A 19,078-nucleotide genomic window follows, 5' to 3' on the forward strand; every position below is an offset into this window, starting at 1 on the left:
AAAATTCTATTTTTGGTAGTATGCTGACTGGGGAACTCTAGGAGTTAAAGTGCACATGTCTTAAAGTTGTCAAGTTTGAAAAATACTGAGGTAGTCCTTTGCAGCAATTTAATGTTAATTAATCTTGATTTATTTTCTCAAATTATACCTACTTCTCTGAAAGCTTTGCAAAATATGGAAGTTGAGCAGACAGACTACAGGCACTTCTCATATGTAATACTACATTTACTATATTCTGTCCAAATTACCTTCATTCTGAGTCAAACCTGTCCACAAATGGCATTTGCCAAATTTCAGTTTCATATATTTTCAGTGCAAAAGCTTCCTTTTAAAAAGTGCCTCTTGTTATTTCAAATTGTTTTATTTTATTATTACTTTTTTAGCTCCTGGTGACAAGCACCATTTGAACTTTAGAACCACCCACGCTTTCAATGCAGTAGTGTGAATAGGCTTCCAAATTCCTTTAGGTTTTCCAAGCTTTTGTACTCTGATATGGTTTAGACAAAAGACTACAGGAGTTCCATTTATCCACCTAATAGTTAAGAGACAAGGGGGGGGGGAGAGCTGGGTGGGAGACTTAAAACTGAAGTGCCCTCTTACAAGTGTATTAAAACCTATTTTGTTTACTCTCAACTTCCAAAATGCCTCAGGCAGCTTATCATGCAATCTTAGTAAATTACTCATGTTGGGCACAAGCCCTGCTCCGAAAACAATACTCTACACAAAATCTGACATTTTAATCACTCAAATCACATGTAGATAAATTATCTGTACTCTTTAGCATGTATAATGGCCTGTCAAAGCATAGCTGGTGAATATTTATCAGTGCTTTGGTGAAAGAATCTCATGATTTGAAATAGTGAACTGATTTGGGAACTAGCTGTTACTGCCTGCAATCTAATTAGAAATTCAGACAGTAATAAAAATGTTGTTGCTACTTCTGTTTTCTAGTTGATTATAAGGATAGCAATTTCAGTTTTTTTAAAGTATACTATTCAACTATCTTTTTGTAATTATTGTCTTACTTGCAGTCTATTCGGTACAAGAATAGGTTATAGTATAGTAACTATTTAAAAAAACAGTGCAGGTTATTTGGTATAACAATGTAATAAGATAAAAGACAATAAATTAGATAAGTTCATTGCACTTATAATTAACATTCCTTTGGTGTTTTTATTCTATTAATATTAAAGTTGTGTCAACATTTAACATCACCTTGATTGTGCTCACTCATTCACAGAACCTTTCTATACTCTGCTAGACTGAAAAATGATTGCATCTTCCAATTAATTGCCACATGAAAATGAGGATATAACTGCTTTTATTAAACTAAAAGCAGTAAACACATGGGACCCATCTGTCTCCCTATGTCATCTGATATGGGGAGAATCTTATTAGTGAGGAGCAGTCTTATAAGTCGAGGGGGGATTTGAAATGTGTATTATACCCCACCATGTATATAATTTTAATAGCATACCCATAGTATGCTCTTAACATTCCAAATGTTCATAACATCCTGAAAAGTTGTGTCGTTCATTTAGAAGTGCTGTACATGTAACCATTGTTTGAGTAATCGTTCTGGGAAGAATAAATTATTTATTCAATGATTTTTTTTAATCATGTAGTATAAATGGAGGATTGTGTCAATAATTAACTACAAGATATTTCCTTTATTCCTGGTGGTGAGCATTTTTATAAGAGCTCATTGAATGCAGCCAAGTTCCCAAATTCTGACCTGAGGCAGGACAATTCAAAGTTGTTTGATCTGAATCAGTCCTGAGCATCAACAAAGCCCCAGTCCTGATTGTGGAGCTCTGGGGCACTACAATAGCTAGCACCATCATAGTACCAGCGAAAAACTCAAACTTTGCAACTAATTTCTTCATATTATATTGAGGTAGAATATAACAGACATTTTTCCAATTCTTCTTCTGGATCTGAGCATCCCTATGTAATGGCACCAGTTCAAGACATTCTGACTGGACTTCCAACTAGATCAAATAATCCCTGCATGTTCCTAGCTCTGTTTGTACCTCCCAAAGCTGAAAACATTAATAACAGTTCTTAGACTGCATTTAACATATTAGGAGGATTTGTAGGATTTTTTGTTGTTGTGTGTATTATACAATGTTTTGGTAATCAGTAACCTTTCTAGCATTCAAAAAACAATGACAAGTAGAAAATAACTTAAGTCTTTTTTTTTTACGTACCGAAGAAGAGTTTTCTTAATAAAATTCAAATTCTTTATCACAGGTCAGCAACCCAGCCTAAATAAAGCTTATTAAGAACTTCGTCTACCAAGCTAAAGTCTTTGATGTCTCTACATTTCTTTAGTATAATTTACTACGAGCTGGTTTCAGTATAACCCCCGGTCTGATCACTGGATTGTGGCATGCCAGTAACTGGGCTGCACAATAGGCGAAGCCCCATCCATGGGATGCAGACAGCACATGAAACCATGCCCCCTCAGGTCCATAGAAAACCCTCTCTCCATGGAACCTGGTGCCCAAAAGATTTCGGGGCCACTGCAGTAGAGGGCAGCATCTGGCTGGTCTCAGAGACTAACCTAAGTCTGGTTAGTAAGTGAATGGATGACTTCCAGGATTTTCCAGTAGTTGACTGGAAAGTTAAACAGCATCCTAGAAGAAGGCAGTGGCAAACCATTTCTCTATTATGCATCTCATTCCTAAGAAGACTTCATTTTATTCAAGGTTGGTATCACTAATGTGTTTGGTGCTGCAATTCCTACAATGTCTGAGCAGCATAGCCAAAGGGTATGCTTGGAGGACTAATCTAAATGACAGCAATACAGGAATTCTGTAATTAGCGATATGAAGTAGAAGCCCACCTTTGAATGATTTTTTTAAAAACCTGGTTTTTCCCCTTAGCCTTAAGATGCTAGATCAGTGGTTCTCAACCTTTTTAATGCCGTGACCCCCAACTGGTCGTAAGTCGAGGACTACTCAACCGGTCGTAAGTCAAGGACTACTCAACTGGTACAGCACGTTTGCAGAATAGGACTTTTGGCGGGCTCAGCAGGGCAGAGACAGCCTGGACAATTCCTATTGGCTTTTGAAAGCCAATAGAATTAGACTCTATTCAAGAGAGTCTATTCTATTGGCTTTCAAAAGCCAATAGAATAAAAGGGAGTAGCACAGCTAAGGAAAAGGGGGAAAAAATGGCGGACTGCGTTGTTTGGCGACCCCCGTGAAATGGTCTTTCGACCCCAAATGGGGTCCCGACCCACAGGTTGAGAACCACTGTGCTAGATGGATCCGCTTTGGGTTGGAAATTATGTTGTCCCTCATTTTTTGGTGTGTTTATTGCTGATTTTTTTACCTTGCGAAGAGACCCAAAATTCTGGTCTAGGGCACATGAAGTGATGGGATTCAGCCAGTTTGCACCACTTTGGGAGAACTGGTAGCTAATTTTTTGTTGCCGAGGCCCAGAATGGACTTCCAGAAGTGGCATCCCCACAGAGAACCGGTTGTTCACATATTTGAATCCCACCACTGGGCAAATGCAATAGATTTTTTTCAGTTGCCTCCCATAAAAATGTGAGCATCAGTGGAAATAATGTTAGTTTTATTTAATAGGTAACAAATGCCGATAAGGAAGAACATTCTAAATATAGTTTATTATTTTCTAAACTAGGTGGTTTTAGTTCAAGAAGGTGAAATTAGTTTGCTGGCTTGAACAACAATTTGAAATGTACTGTTTATGGTTGTGCCAGCTGGAGATTGTGTGAACTGAAATCAAAATACACCTGAAGGATTCAGGTATGGAACATGCCTTTGTAGAAAGTTATTCTCAATGAGAGTCATCCTTAACTCTAGAAATATGCATTTGACCGGTTTATTTTGGAGCTACAAAACCTTTTTGTCTTGCGGGATGGGCAAAATCCTAAGGAGTGCCTTATTTGGTGATGTGCTATATGAGCAATTGGATGATATTCTCCATACGGTCCTTTTTTAAAATACAGCGAGGTAGGCTGGAAGCGCCGAGGGCAGCGTTCGCCAAGGAGGAGTTACCCGCACTATCGCCTCCCCAAAGTGCTCCACGGATTTTCGCGCCTTAAGCAAGAAGGTCGAAACTGAAGCGAGGCATCTCCCAGCTTTCCGTGAAGGCACTTAAAGCCGCCTCTAACGCGGAAGCTTGAAAGCTGATTTCTTCAACAAATTCCCCCCCCCCCATGTAAGAAATTCTAAACTTCCAGCCGTAGAGACTTTGAACCTGGATCCCCACCCGTGTCTTCGCTTCTGCCTCGGCTGATGCTGAGACAAACTTAAAGTGGGTTAATGATCCACGGTCAAGTCACTGTCTTCCCTTTTGACGGGATTTTTTTTTCCGGGGAGAGGAAGGAGGGCGGGGGGTGCAGCCCTAGACATTTGGAGCAAAGCTTCCCGAATAGAACAGGTCTGCAGGCTCGGTAAGCGTGCAGAGGATGTCGCACCAGGCTGGTAGAGCAGCGGGTTGCCCTCTGTCGAAAGGGGTTGCGCCGGAATGTGACCAAAGAGGGGGTCCTGCAACCGCGGAAAAACCCAGACAAGCCCCTCCGCGGGAGAAGACTTTTCTTCCCTGGCCGCTGGGCCAGTTGGTGCGCAGAGGCCGGGCCGGCTGTTTGCACATCCGACCCTGCAGGTGTCAGTAGAGGCTGCGAATAGGCGCGCGAGGGGCTGGGCAGGAAGCTCATCCTCCCTTCCCCCCCTTCCCGCAGCTCCGCTCCTTTCTTCCCGCGGCTCCGGGTGCTCGCCTGCTGTCACGAAGAGCCAGACTAGTTGCAGCCGGGCAGCAGCCGGGGAGGGAGCGGAGGAGCCGGGAGCAGCAGACGCAGCCTCCCGCGCAGGAGACAGACTGAAGGGAGGAGGAGGCGGAGGAGGTGGCGGCGGCGGCTGAGGCTGAAAGGGTCTTCAGCTGCTCTGCGAAAGGAAGCCCCCCGCCCCGGGGCGAATGGGATGGAGGGGCTTTCTGAGGGAAGGTGAGTGTCGACAGCCCGGCGGGCTTTTTTCCTCCTTCTGCAACCTTTGCCTGGCGGGATGCGGGTGTCGCTCTCCGCGAAGGGAGACAGGACTTGCTGCTCCGGTACAGACCTAGACAGCTAGCAACTAAGTGTCGGGCAAAGAGGGGGGAGGCCCAAGTTAAGGTCGGCGGCTCTTAAAGGGACCAGGCGCTGCTGGGCTTGCTCTGGGGGAAGGCATTTCCCCTTCTCCTTTGCGCCTTTGGTTGCTGCCAAGCTCCTGGCTGGGCAGGCAAAATGCGCGCGGAGCCGAGGGGATGCGCGGATGCTTGGCAGGCAGGTCTCCCGCAGCGAAAGATGCGATCGGAAAACGCCGGTTAGATCAAGGGCACTGATGTTGAGACTCTTGACAGCGGGCGTACTTCTCCAAACTGCATATGCCCGGGAAAGTTGGCCAGATTTGGACTCCTCATCTATCTTTCAGGAGACAAAACGAGGGCAGGAAGTCTAGAACGGAGTAACCCTGGGGCTTCCTTACCCGCTCGTGTCCCCGTTACCTTTTGGAGGCATGTAGCTTACAAGAAGTTAGCCCCGCGCTCTTGCTCTTTTATTTAGTTAAAATGGGTTTTTTTTTCGCTTTTGACAAGGGCTTTTGGTTTCTCCGTGCGTGACATCTGCACGCTCTTGATAAATACTGTTTTGTTGTCTCATCCTTATATGGTAAATAAAGCTAGAAAGACGAAAGGCAGAGGTTTGAATTTGTAACATGGATGGGCTGTTCTGGAGATCTAGGGGTCGTTTTAGCGTCGTGAGAGAATGGGAGCTGCATCTCGTGTAGTCTACAAGTAACTCTTTATGGCATGGGGCCGTTTCATGAGAATGAAATGCACTACAGAAAAGGCAGAATTGACAAATTATTTTTCAGATCAGTTTTTAAAGTATATGTGAATATTCTTCTCATTATTCGGAATAGTTAAGTTTTAAATCCCCCGACAGTAAAAAAGCATATCCACTTGACCGTGTATTCCAAAATGGTCTGAAGAAACTATCACAAAGAGGTCTGTGTGCTGTAAACTTATATTATGGAATCATGTATGCACCTTTCATAGGAGAGGTGACAAGTGTCCACTTAAGGCTGAATTAATGGGAAATCAATACTGGTAGCAATGTTTTTTTTATTTTTCGTACATATCTTTCTGTTTATATATGCTTACACTTTTCTTTAATTTTTCTTTAAAAATTCAGTTTTGTTATAAATGATGACAAAATTATACTATAAATTTATACATGTTTATTTTATCTTACATATGTATAATTTTGCTTCCTTAATTGTCAGAATACTTTAATGTCAAGGGTGTTTTTAAAAAGTTGTAATGAACATAGAACCAATCAGATTCCTATTTTGACCTTTTTTTTTTTTTCAAAGAAAAGCCCAGAAACTGTCTTACATAGCTTAAGTTAGGATGACAGATATGATGCCTTTAAAGTTTGGCCATGTAATTCTGCCTGAAAGATTTATATATGCATATGTATATATACATACATATATATATATGAATATATATATGTATCTAGTCATGTTTACTTAGATGTAAACCCCAGTCCGTGTAAAGAGGATATTGACTTTTAGCAAATGATTCTTAATAGCTTCTTGTTTCTAATTGTTCTTGATTAGCATTTTGAATGTCCTTGCATTTCAAAGTTACTCTTGAAGCACAAATTTATATTTGTCTAATCTGATATAAATCTTGTTTAATGAAAATTTTATGTTTAGTATTCTTCACAACTCTTTGCAGGTGATACAGTTATTCTGGAGCTACTAGGAAGCATGTAAATATTATGGCTTCCCTATTACTGGAAATAAATGAGATATGTTACTGGTAAAGACATTATGAAGGATGGCATAATTAAAACTGGTGAATGTCCCAACTTCATTGCCAGCTGAAATAGTGACAAAATGTTCTGCATATCTGTGTCTGTAAAGAACAGATATTAAGTTACTGACTTTGAATGAGCTACAAATTTGTATAGTGAAAGATCTTAACTGCAAAACATCCTATATCCTTATATATGTGTTGTTCTTTGACATATACAGCTAGTCCTTGACTTATGACCACAATTGAGCCCAGAATTTATGTTGCTAAGTGAGAAATTTGTTTAGTGAGTTTTGCCCCATTGTACATCTTTTCTTGCCACATTTTTTAAAACCTGTTTTTCCCCCTTAGCCTTAAGTTAAGATGCTAGATGTCTGCTGTTCTTAAATTAGTAACACGGTTGTTAAGTGACTCTGGTTTCCCCATTGATTTTGCTTGTCATATGACCCCGGGACACTGCAACTGTCATAAATGTGAAACAGTTGTCAAGCATCACCATGGGGATGCTGCAACCATCATAAATGTGAAAAACGGTCACAAGTCACTTTTTTCAGTGCCGTTTGTAACTTCAAACAGTCACTAAATAAACTGTTGTAAGTCAAGAACTACTTGTACTTAACCCTACCATACGCCTTACATAATTATTTCTACATATGCACAGGTGATAGACATTTCTGTTATTAAATATTAACAATGTAATGGGACAGGAGAGGAGGAATACAAAGCAGTAACTTTGAATACCAACTGACTTATTTTTATCATAATGATAATTTTTTCTAAATATTGTTTTCTTCATCCCCAATTGTGCATTGAGTCTACAGATCTTTTTCTCCACTTAAGAATGTGAGCAAAATCTGGCATGAAACTCCTTTTAGTGTACTTTTTCCACTCTCCCATTTTAATGGCAGCAGTAGCTATGTGGCTGTACTTATGAATGGAAACATTTAGTGATACAAAGATTGGGGCTATGCTGCTCTCTTGATCTGCTGAAGAAACAGTTTGGTCAAAGGTGTGAGCACCTGTGCCTTGTCCTTGTGGACAACATGTATCTTTTTTTTTCTGCGTTCCCTAAACTTTCTTTAATTAAATGTTGATAAGAGTGCAACTTATATTGTGAGACGAGCACATGAAAATGATGTGTGAGTTCTAATAGAGGCATAACACAGTTTAAGGGAAAAAAAAATCCCTAAAAGAATCCTAAGCTGTTCCACTTTCTCTGAATCATCACCTTTTTAGTGCAGCTCTGATTCCTTATGGGCATCAAAACATTGCCATATTTAAATCAATGCTCTGGTTTATATACGGTCCTAAAACATTGTTTGCTTGGACATGAAGAAAACACTATTGGTTGAGCATATTCACTCAGTAGGCCAAAAACCATAGTTTACAAACTTTCTCTGCCAAAGTCAAATGAAACACATTATAGCTTATTTAAACCCAAACAGTTTCTAAGATATATCCCCTGATAGGATCTCAGATTCTTATAGTTGTCAAGTCAAAATTATAATAATTGATAATTCATTACTAGGAAGAATAAATGAATACTTTAGTATGATCTTAGACCACTAGGCAGCTAAAATATATTCAGTATAAAATACATATTAATGGATATAAAGTAAAATATATAGTAAATATAAGGTAAGATATATAGTAAAATAATTAGAAATCAAGATATTTAAGTTTTTTTAAAAAATGGCTTAAAATTCCACATAACCTTTTCAAACCTTGAGGTATCTTGTGTGTGTTGAGTTCTCCAAATAAAATAAAATGTTGCAACTGAGTACAGTATATACCTTTAGAACATCTATCTGCCAATAGACATTGAATAGAAAATTTATCAGGATAGCCTGGGACATTTTAAAAATAAGGCTAATTTATTTTTAGAAGAGTCGGAATAAAATTTACCATATAGAACATTGTTTCAGTGTCTCTTGGTTTACCTGGACAAAGCCTCTAGAACAGGGTTCTCCAACTTTGGCAACTTTAAGACTTGTGGACTTCAACTGCCAGAATTCCTCAGCCAACGTGGCTGGTTGAGGAATTCTGGGAGTTGAAGTCCCCAAGTCCTACAGTTGCCAAGGTACAGGACTGGAATATTATGGTATCTACTCTCTAAAAATGCCAAAGAGAATGTTAATAAATATCTGTGAATAGTTGGCATAGGCAGGTGAAAATAATGGAGAATATCTCTGGATTCCCAGTGTACAGATTTTAAAAATTCAGTTTAGGTTGTTCTGTTAATCTGTCCCAGGTCTGCTGTTCCTTTTTTTGGCTATCTAGACCTACCACTAATATAATTGCTTAGGCACAGGACTGTAGGAAATAATAACCTTAGACATATAGTTGTTTGTGATGCTAGAGGGAACAGCCCATTTGGAGCCAAGTTGACCCTTACCCAAACAAATAAAATATAGTATCTAGTCAGATTTTGGCTTCATTTCTAAACAGCTTGGTTTCTAATCTCTGTGCCCCACATTAGGGATACATCTGGGGGGCAGGAAAAAGAATATTAAAAATACTGATTTTATTTTTTCAAGAGACCTGAAGTTAAAAAATAAAGGCTTAATCATAGAATAACTGTGCAACAAATTTTACCATTAATAGTTTTATGTCAGTTTGAATAAAATTCCATCTCTGCATCCAAAGAAATTTTAATATTGTTATGACACTTTTTTGGAGGCATAATTGATGGGAAGTTTTCATTCTGGAGGCTTGAAAAACTCCTAGATATTAAAGATATGTTATCTGCTCTATACCATGATCATCTAACCATCACTTGTGAATTTCAAAAAAGATCATGACTTTTGTTTCTTGATAACGAATAGCTAATTGTTCTTCTTTAGAGTGTTGGATAAGAATCTTGATTGTTCTGAGGCCAATCTGGGTTCATCACTAGAAAGAGATCCCTACTGTTTTCCATTACAACTTTTCTTCGTATGTTTTATCTTATAGTTTTCTGCTTTTTAATTTACGTTTCTCAATCTCTCATAAAGCTTTTATGAATTTAATTATTCAGTTCTTGATCTTGTGTATATACACAATGCTTACTTTAAACAGTGAGACAATTATGTTTTTTATTACCATCCACCATAATTTATTTCCTTCAAAGATTCTTGAATATTTGTGAATAAAGATCTCCTAAGTACTGTGTCCATTTATCAATGCTTTGTGGAATCCTAGTAGCACAGTTAGTTACTTGAGAGTTTTAACTATGCATTTATTATAATCATTTTTAAATAGTGTTTCAATTTCCAGGCTTATTTGCAGTTTCCTTAGCCAAATTAGCTTTCAAGACAAATGTCCAGGTTGTTTTGGAAATACTTGAGATATGTCTATATTTAGCAGAATTACCGTAAGTATTTGCATTTGTATGCCTTGAGTTGCATGCCTAATGTAGCAATACATAAACAAATTTAGAAACAACCTGGATTTCTTAGAAATACTATTATACTATTATAAATTCAGGAGACAATCATGTTTCAGAGGAAAGACATAGTTTTACTTATTGAATAATTTCTTCTTTAATAATTACCACTGAATGAATACGTCCTATACACGAACCTGCCTTTTACAATCTGTTTTGTTCCAGATGTCATAGATAACAGTTCTAATCATGTCTGTTACCACGTAGCGGTCATACTGGCTGCTAGTCATTTGAGTTACAGACCAACATATCTGGAATATCAGTCTGGAAGACAATACCTAGAAACTCAATCATTATTGGCAAAAATATTTATTTGAAAACTAATTTTGCCAGGGGCATCCATTTAGCTCAGCTTTTGTTAAAAATTTGGTACCAATATATATGGTACCATATTGCTTCCTAGTTACTGGTTCTGACATGTCATTTGATAATGAACTATGGAAATGATTGGATATAATTTACAAATGAAGATTGTTATTATGCTAGCTGTAAGAAGACATTGTTGTTTGAGACATATGAGTATATTAAACATAGCCAGAGTGAAAGAGATCTTATTTATAGTAGAAAAAAATCAAAAGGATTTTCTGTATCTTAAAGTATTTTCATCTTGATTTTTGATATTCCTTAATGATGTTCTGCTGTTCATATATGAGTAACATTTTAAAACGAAATATTTTTTAATTATAATTTTTATTAAGTAGAATTCAAATTTCATTTAAATAAATTGCGCATTGGGTAAACTGCATGGGTATATAGAAGAAACTGGTTTTGATGTACAAGTTTATTACTATGATAGATCTATTGTTTATTTGCACAAATATATTCATGAGAAATGTAATAATATTCACATGAAAACTCTACCTTTTTAGAATATAGTCATACTCATATCTCAGTTTCATTTCTTGTGAACCTATGGTATATATAATAACGTACAGTAGTTTTATTTGGAGATGTGATTTATATATGCAACTTTAGTTATACTGAATTGCTGCCCAGAGAGGATTTGAAATTATGAAGAAGTGAAGTAAAATTTCTCTGTAGAATCAATTTTTTAGATGAAATGTGATTGACTTTTCTAGAAGGAAAAAATTTTCAAAAAGTACATGAAAATTAATTTGGTGGTGTTCTTAGAATGCACTCAAACTTAGTGAGGACACAGAATGTTTGCCATATGTCTCCATAAACCCAAAATAATCATAAAAAGAGAGAATTTGTAAACTGCATATCAATAGCCAAAATTAACTTTTCATTGCTGTACTTTCCATTCGAGATGGGCAGATATCTTTTCAGTTTGATTGACTGATTATTGACTGTTATGTCCTCAATATGAGTGTGTTTTTCTTCATCTATCTTGCTTAATAATTTCTCTGTGAGGGAACAGAATTTGTGTTTATTTTGTAAGGCTGCAGTCATGCTGCATAATTTGACTTGTAGTTTTATACAATTTAACTTAATTTGGCTTACTTTTGAGAAGTCACATACAGAATTGCAAGATAAGAAAGTTAGAGATAAGTTGACTTTTAATATCCTGCCTAACTTTTTATCTATGAATGAGTGTAAAATTATGTTGCACCTGTGCCAGTTTATGTAATTTACATTATGATTACAAGATACAAAAGCCATATTTATGGAAACGGTTTTAGAAAAAAATGCTCACTTATATCACAAATTGCTTGGGAATTATGTATTATTAATGTCAGTTCTGGTTCTGCTTTCGGCTTTAAAGTAGGTCTTGGTAGTATAACTGCTTTCAATAGTTGCTTTATACAGCACTACTGTCTGTTTTTGACCTCTCATTTTTGTGTTCTGCTGTGATTCTAATTCTTGTCTGTGTTTGAGGCTTTGATATTTCTAGTCTTTTAAGGTTCCATTTTCTCTCCATTTTTATGAAACAATGGTTGTATCAACAATAGCGGCTAAAGAGAGCTTTGTGATGAAAATAAGAATAAAAATAAATGGCAGTAACTTGTTTGTTTCTTTGTCTACATACATCATTTTTTTGTTCATTTGATATAGTCTATGGGCTAAATGTCCTCCAATACTTAGCTACAGACTTAATTTATCAAGTACGATTCAAATGTGCAACTTTTCAGCCTTTCACATTACAAAAGTGAAGCCTTCCTTATTGGTGTGTTAATTGAGGGAGCAGCAGAAAGACAAACTTCCTTACTCTCTAATTTATAAAGTGGAAAAGGGGGCTTTAACAAAGAATCCAAAAAATAGTATAAAGATAATCCTCAGCTTACAACCAGAGTTTCCATTGCTAAGCAAGGCGGTTGTGAAGTTAGCCTCACCCAATTTTACAGCCTTTTTTGCTACAATTGTTAAGTGAATCACGTGGTTGTTAAGTGAATTCAGCTTTCCCCATTGATGTGCTTGTTGGGAGCCAGCTGCGAAAGTTGCAGAGGATGATCACGTGACTCTGCGGAATGCTACAACAGTAATTAGTGCAAGAAGTAGTTGTAAGTCACTTTTTTCAGTGCCATTGTAACTTTGAACAGTCGCTAAATGAATGTTGTAAGTTGAGAACTACCTATACCTAGAGTTGAAGAAATTAAACTACCTCTCCCTTTGATGTTTATGGTACTGTATGTGTAGTCTACAAAAAAACAGAAGCAGATTTTTCTCTTTGGGATTTGGAGGGGATCAGTCGAAATCTAGGTACAATGAAAGTTGGGCAGGCTAAAGCTTTATGAGGCTTCTGCCTGTCCATCTCTGATTTTAGATAGAAACTGTTAAAATGGGCATGTTATTAATTTATCATACCTCATTATATTCAGTGTTCAAAAATCATAATGACCTTAGAAAAGAAGCAGAAATGCTTTTATTGCTAGAGTGTTTTCAAGTCAGTATGAATTCTTGCTTTAAACAAAACATTTTGGTGATAGCAATAGTAAAACAGTGCTTGAAATGGATCATGTTAACCAGTGCTTTTTTTCTTTAAAAAAAAAAAAAGGTGCCAGAACTCACACACGTTATACAACCCGCCTTGCCTACCCTACAAGGTTCCATCCAAAAAAGGTGCCGGAACTCCATTCTGGGCATTCTATGAGAAAAAAAGCCCTGATGTTAACTAAAAGAGAGCATGGGATGTGTTTGCTGGGGAGAAAAGTGAAAGGATCTGGTTGAAGAAAGATTGAAGAAGCTGAGAGGGAATTTACTAGACTGGTAAAGAAATTTGAATTTAGTAGAGGGGAAAACACACATATACATTTTACAGATACCAGTACTTTTCTCAGTGGTCACTGTCAATGAACTTGGATTCTCCTGATGATAGGAACAATTACTGCTTTACAGGAAGGACATTCATATAATTACACCTATTCTGTTATTACTTATATAACGTTTCAATGACATTGTGTCCCACCTAGACTAGTTCTGAATTCTATTTGTGCTATGGCTACTCCAAGTTGAAAACAATGTTCTGTTCCATGACTAATGCTTTTGTCTAATCACAAATGTAAGTTACAAAGAATTTACTGAAATTTCTTTGGTTCACTAAAGCAGCAATGTGTTCAAGAAATGATAGATTTGTCAGACTGTTATGTGACAGTGCAAGTCTGTGCTTGCCAAAATCCAGACAGTCTGTCAACATTATATGTTGGAGATAAATAAATTACTGTGTCTTAAGACAGAAATGTCATTGCATTTGATGCAATTCTGTGATACATATGTATAGATTTCTGCAAATACTGTATATTCCAATGAGATCAGGTAACATGTTTGGCACCTGTTTGTTTATTTTGTTGACAATATGAACTTTTATAAAGTATCTTTGTTATTTGTGGACAGTATAAGCAGGCAGAACTGATTTTCTAAGATGACAATTTAACATGATAATCCACCACATATGTCCCTTCTTTAACATAACAATTACAATTTGGAAACTTCTTTTGGAAAGAATCAGGAGGACTGAAACTAATGGATTCTCAAGTTATGCATTTGGCAGTCAGAGTTCCCTTCTTGTCTGGACTGAAGTGATTTGAACTAGAATCCAAGAACTGGAATTAATAGTATTCTTTATTACAGGAAAAGTAAAAATTACAAGAATTCCAGCAAGTATTGTTTTCAAATGAGATCCCCATATATTATCTCTATATGTAGGCATATATCTATATATTACAGTTTTAAGGTACAAAACTCTTGTCCACTTTCTCCTCCTTTTTCTGTGCAGTGTTGGATGTCGTTGTCATTTTTTGAAATACTGGCAGTCTTCATCTGTTCTTTGTTGTGGTAACTGTCAATTTTCTTACTGTGTGAGAAGTAACTCTCACATCTGCTTGGGAATTGCTAGTGGCAGGCTGAAAATTATTGTAAATTATTTTTTGTTTTGAGTATTTTATCTGCCTATCAACTTGAATTCTTCAGCTGTATGCACAATTTTAGGCACCCCTGGTTAGACTGTAAATTTTAGTGAATCCGTAAGTGAACAAAAGCTGGATTACCAGACTGGGTGTTATACTATCAAGCCTATGTCTTAACATGGCTAAAAGAATGGATAATTCTCAGACATAAAGGACTGTTATATCTAGAACAGGGGTCCCCAACACCTGGTCTGTGGAACAGTACCAGGCCGCGGCATGCAAGCAACCGGTCTGCACAAACAAGAAAAGCCCCATCTGCAGGATGCAGGCAGCACACAAAACCACACCCTCTCCGGTCCGTGGAAAAACCTCTCTCCATGTAACCGGTCCCTGGTGCCCAAAAAGTTGGGGACCTCTGTTCTAGAAGGACATGGTCTGCAACTGAGATGGAATGCACTTCTATGAGAAGAATAAGACTCATAGATACTTTCAAAACCACTATGTAAGAAATTCACTACTTTCTGTGTGGGAAAATATAAAAGCTAAAATCTAATTGAAAATTCCAGGATGGCTTTCAACGATGGAAGCGTTTGTTCACCCAAACTTAGTGCAATATGAAAATTTTTTGACATATAAGGATATTTTGGCTACTGAAGGGACACTAACATCTAAACAAGAGCTTTTAGACCAGGGTATTGAATTATCATGGTGGTCTCAATTGCAAATGCAATCGAGATATAATAAAGATTCAAAAATATATGGCTTTTATAAAGAACAGACAATGTTAGATCAAATATTGTTGACCTCTGATGAAAAACTGATTAAGACACTATATAACTTTCTATTAAATTTGAAAATGGAAGATAAACAAGTGAAAAATACAGTGATACATTGGGCAAAAAACTTTGGATATAATATAGAATTAGAGAAATGGCAAAATCTTTGGGAAAGAAAATTATAAATTGACAATGGCAACTTCTTATAAAGAAAACTTATATAAAATGTTTTATAGATTGCACTTACCATCTGTTAGATTAGCAAAAATGTTTAAAAATATGTCTAGTAAATGTTGGAAATGTAACCAAAAATCTGGCACATATTATCATTTGTGGTTAAAGCAAAACAAATTTGGACAAAAATACACATTTGGTTAGAAAAGATGTTAGGAAAACATGTAGATTTTAAACCTGAACTTTTCTTACTAGGTATAATACCAGAAAAATCTGATAAGCAAAGTGTATATTTAACATTGCATGTCCTAACAGCAGCAAGGATTGTATTTGCTCAGCACTGGAAGAATGAAGAAACACCACTAGACAAAGAGATAATCAAGAAGATATTGGACTGTCCTGAAATGGACAGACTTACATTGAGGATCAAAGAGAAGGAAGATAAAGAATATTTTCTAACATGGAATTTATTTTATCAATGGTTGGAAAAAAGGGGTAGAGACTAAGAATGTAATTTGTATTATTAAGCAAACAAATTAACCCAGACAACACGATGTTTATTAAGCACTAATCAAATATAATAATAGAAAATTAATAAAAAAAATTGGAAAAAAAGCTGACACAATCTCTATATGGTAGAAAATGAAACATACTATTATAACATTGTACGATCCAATTTGAGTTGGCCACTGGGACCAAAGGTTTATTCTTCCAAGCTTTTGGGCTTGTTCTGGAGCCCATCATCCAGAACTTCTGTCTCTTCAGAATATGTGCAATGGGCTGTTCTGCACATTATATTTCTATGGATCCTGATTGTATGTAGCTTTTGGTTGTTAATTTGGATGTTGATGGCTAGCTATTAAGTCATTAATTGTTGTTTCCTTGTGCTGCAGTCCCCTCCACTCATAAGTGCCTCATAGGCTAGTAGTAAATCAGCACTCTGATTATCTGACAAGGGGCTTCAATAATTTCTCTGGCTATTTTTGTCCCTGCTCGGTCAACAATTGTAGTAGTTGCAAAATTGAACACATGTCATTGTTCATTACAGTGTGAAGCTACCAATCAGTTTGGCTCTCCTCGTTGAACTGCTCGCTCGTGTTGTCACAATCTGGTGGTTAGCTTCCTTCCCATCTGTCTCAAAAAGTGGACGGGCAATCCGTGCTGGGAATCTGATAAATTTAAATTAGACGTTTCTCTCAATCTTTGTAGTGAACTATTTAGGAGCCGAGGGAAGAACAGCAGAATGAAAAAACAATTAATGGCTTAACAGCTAACCATCAACATCCTAATTAACAACATTCAAGGGGTCAACCTTTGCCCTTTTGTGCCTATGCAAGGGCTCTAGACTAATTCCCCTCTTGATTTCTCTCCAGTCTCTCCCCAGTGCTCAGTGTTTTCTGGTTGCCCAAATACCTGTGTCATCTGTAGCTCACTTCATTCAGTTACCATCATTACTCTTTGTTTAAACTTTAGCCTTATTTTTGTAACAGAAATCCCACCTTGCCGAACTCCAAAAGATATTAGAATGTATACTCTATTTTTGGTTTCCCACCATGAAACTATTTGTGCTCTATTACCCATGGGGAAGCTCTGAAACTGAGAGACAGGAAAGCTGTTATAGAACATCTTTTGACACCTTCATTTTACCAGTGAGCCTGGACTGAAGTGTTGCAGAATGTGCATTAATTGAACAACAACAACAAATCCATTTTGACTTCTTAATGTGAGATGTTGAGAAGCTACTTAAGGTTTTCTGATACTCCAAGATTTGTATGAAGGCAGCACTTTTTATTTAAAATTCCCAATTGGAATATCTGTTTGATTAAAGAAAGTTATATCTTTTCCTAGTAATGATCCTCAAACATACAGGCTGCTCATAGTTGGAATTGAAATAATGAAATTTATAGTGGTGAATGCAAATACATTTTATTTTAAACCAAAAATAAATCATCATGTTCTGGAAGTTATGTTGAATTCTTTAAAAGCAGGCATAATTTGATAGAAACAAAACCTGGAACATTTTTATTATTCTGGATTTTGGTTGAAATAAAATAAGCTGTACAGAGAAAGGCTGATGCATATCATTCTCTTCCTTCTCTCAGCAACTCTCACTGACTTGCGTGCCTCTCTGATTTTTTTATAGTAATTCTAGACTATGACATATTTTTTTCATGTTCTTGCAAGATAGCTTTTCTCCAGGATCTGAGCAGTGAAAAGGTAATTTGCCTTTGAGCCAAACAGTTTTTTTATTTCACAGTTTAGTTAATTGCTGTTTCTGTTATTAAGTACTGTGGTTGTATGCACATTATATTTTAGGTTTTTTATCCTCTATTATCGGTAATCAAGATTTTTTGAAAGTTAAAAAGAGAGATCAAGGGCACATATTTTGTCTACCCAGTTGTTTCTCCTAAACTGAATTGAATATACACTTTGAAAGGCTGCTTCGTATGGTGGTAGTCCTTGTCCTTTTACTCAGAGAAAGAAAGGATCAACCTCATAAATTTTGTAAATGTCTCAGCACATTAACACAAACTCCATTGCTAAAAGGCTGAATAAAAAATATTAGTTAGCAATAACATCAATAGTTCTGAATGTCTAAATGTAGGGTATTTCAGTTGAAAATGCATACTTAAATGTAATTATTGGCAGCATGGGTCCTCTGAAACAATTAATTCACCCTGTAAAATGTTAAATTACCAGCCTACTTGCTGACAAAGCATACTTCTGGTTCTTTTAAAAAAAAAACAAAAACGTAATATGTTATAGGCCACACTAGTTTGCTGAACATTGGTTTTAGAGTCAAAACCTTAGGCTTCTGGATAAATAAATAATACTTTAATTGCCTATGTCTGTTTTCAGCAAGTATGTCGGAATATAAAATCAACAGATTAATTAAACTTCAATTAAAACAGCATTAGTGTATAAAGTGTAAAATTGCTGCAGTAAAAGTTTTATTCTTAGGTGGCACAAATGTATTCTTCTCATACTGTTAGACTTGTTAATAGCATGCATTCAATATGCATTTAATTGGATAGTTAATGGCACATATGGTGTTTATAAGAAATACACCTCTATATGGAGGAAAAATGGGCATACAGAGGTGTTTTTTTTAAAAGCATTGCTATGGGTCAAAGGAAAATTTTGATTGTGCAGTATATTTGAATGCTATTTAATAATAGTAATTTATTAAATTTATATGCTGCCTGACTTCCAGCGGCTCTGGGCAGTTTGCAAATTGTAAAAACATTTTAAAACGAAGAAAATTACAAAAACATAAACACAATTCAAAACAAAAGAACAGAAATGACAGAGAAAACAAATCTAAAGGTCATTCATACAAGTAGCCCACTCAAATAATTTTAGACACTGACCTTATATTTCTACCCTAGTGCTCTACTTGCCTGATTGTAAAGGAAAATGGATGATTCATAGTTGGGTTACTTACTTTTAGTTTAAAATATGGTTCGTATTTTGAGTATTGGGCTTCATTTTGATTATTGAATAGTGTCCTGCCTCAAAATCCTTTCATGATGCCATTCACTTTCATGATAAACCTAATGGGACTAGAA

General features: G+C 36.5%; 1 protein-coding gene across 1 annotated transcript in view; it reads left to right on the forward strand.

Moving 5' to 3' along the window:
* Nucleotides 1-4,754: 4,754 nt before the first annotated feature.
* Nucleotides 4,755-19,078, forward strand: part of LDLRAD4 (low density lipoprotein receptor class A domain containing 4) — a 270,690-nt gene continuing 256,366 nt past the window's right edge. The window contains exon 1 of the mRNA XM_039339281.1: nucleotides 4,755-4,978. The gene's annotated coding sequence lies outside the window, so the exon portion shown is untranslated. The remainder of the gene's footprint in view (nucleotides 4,979-19,078) is intronic.

Source organism: Crotalus tigris, unplaced genomic scaffold (assembly GCF_016545835.1).
Source record: "Crotalus tigris isolate CLP2741 ecotype Arizona unplaced genomic scaffold, ASM1654583v1 scf7180000017731.4096049, whole genome shotgun sequence".
NCBI classification, from domain to species: Eukaryota; Metazoa; Chordata; class Lepidosauria; order Squamata; family Viperidae; genus Crotalus; species Crotalus tigris.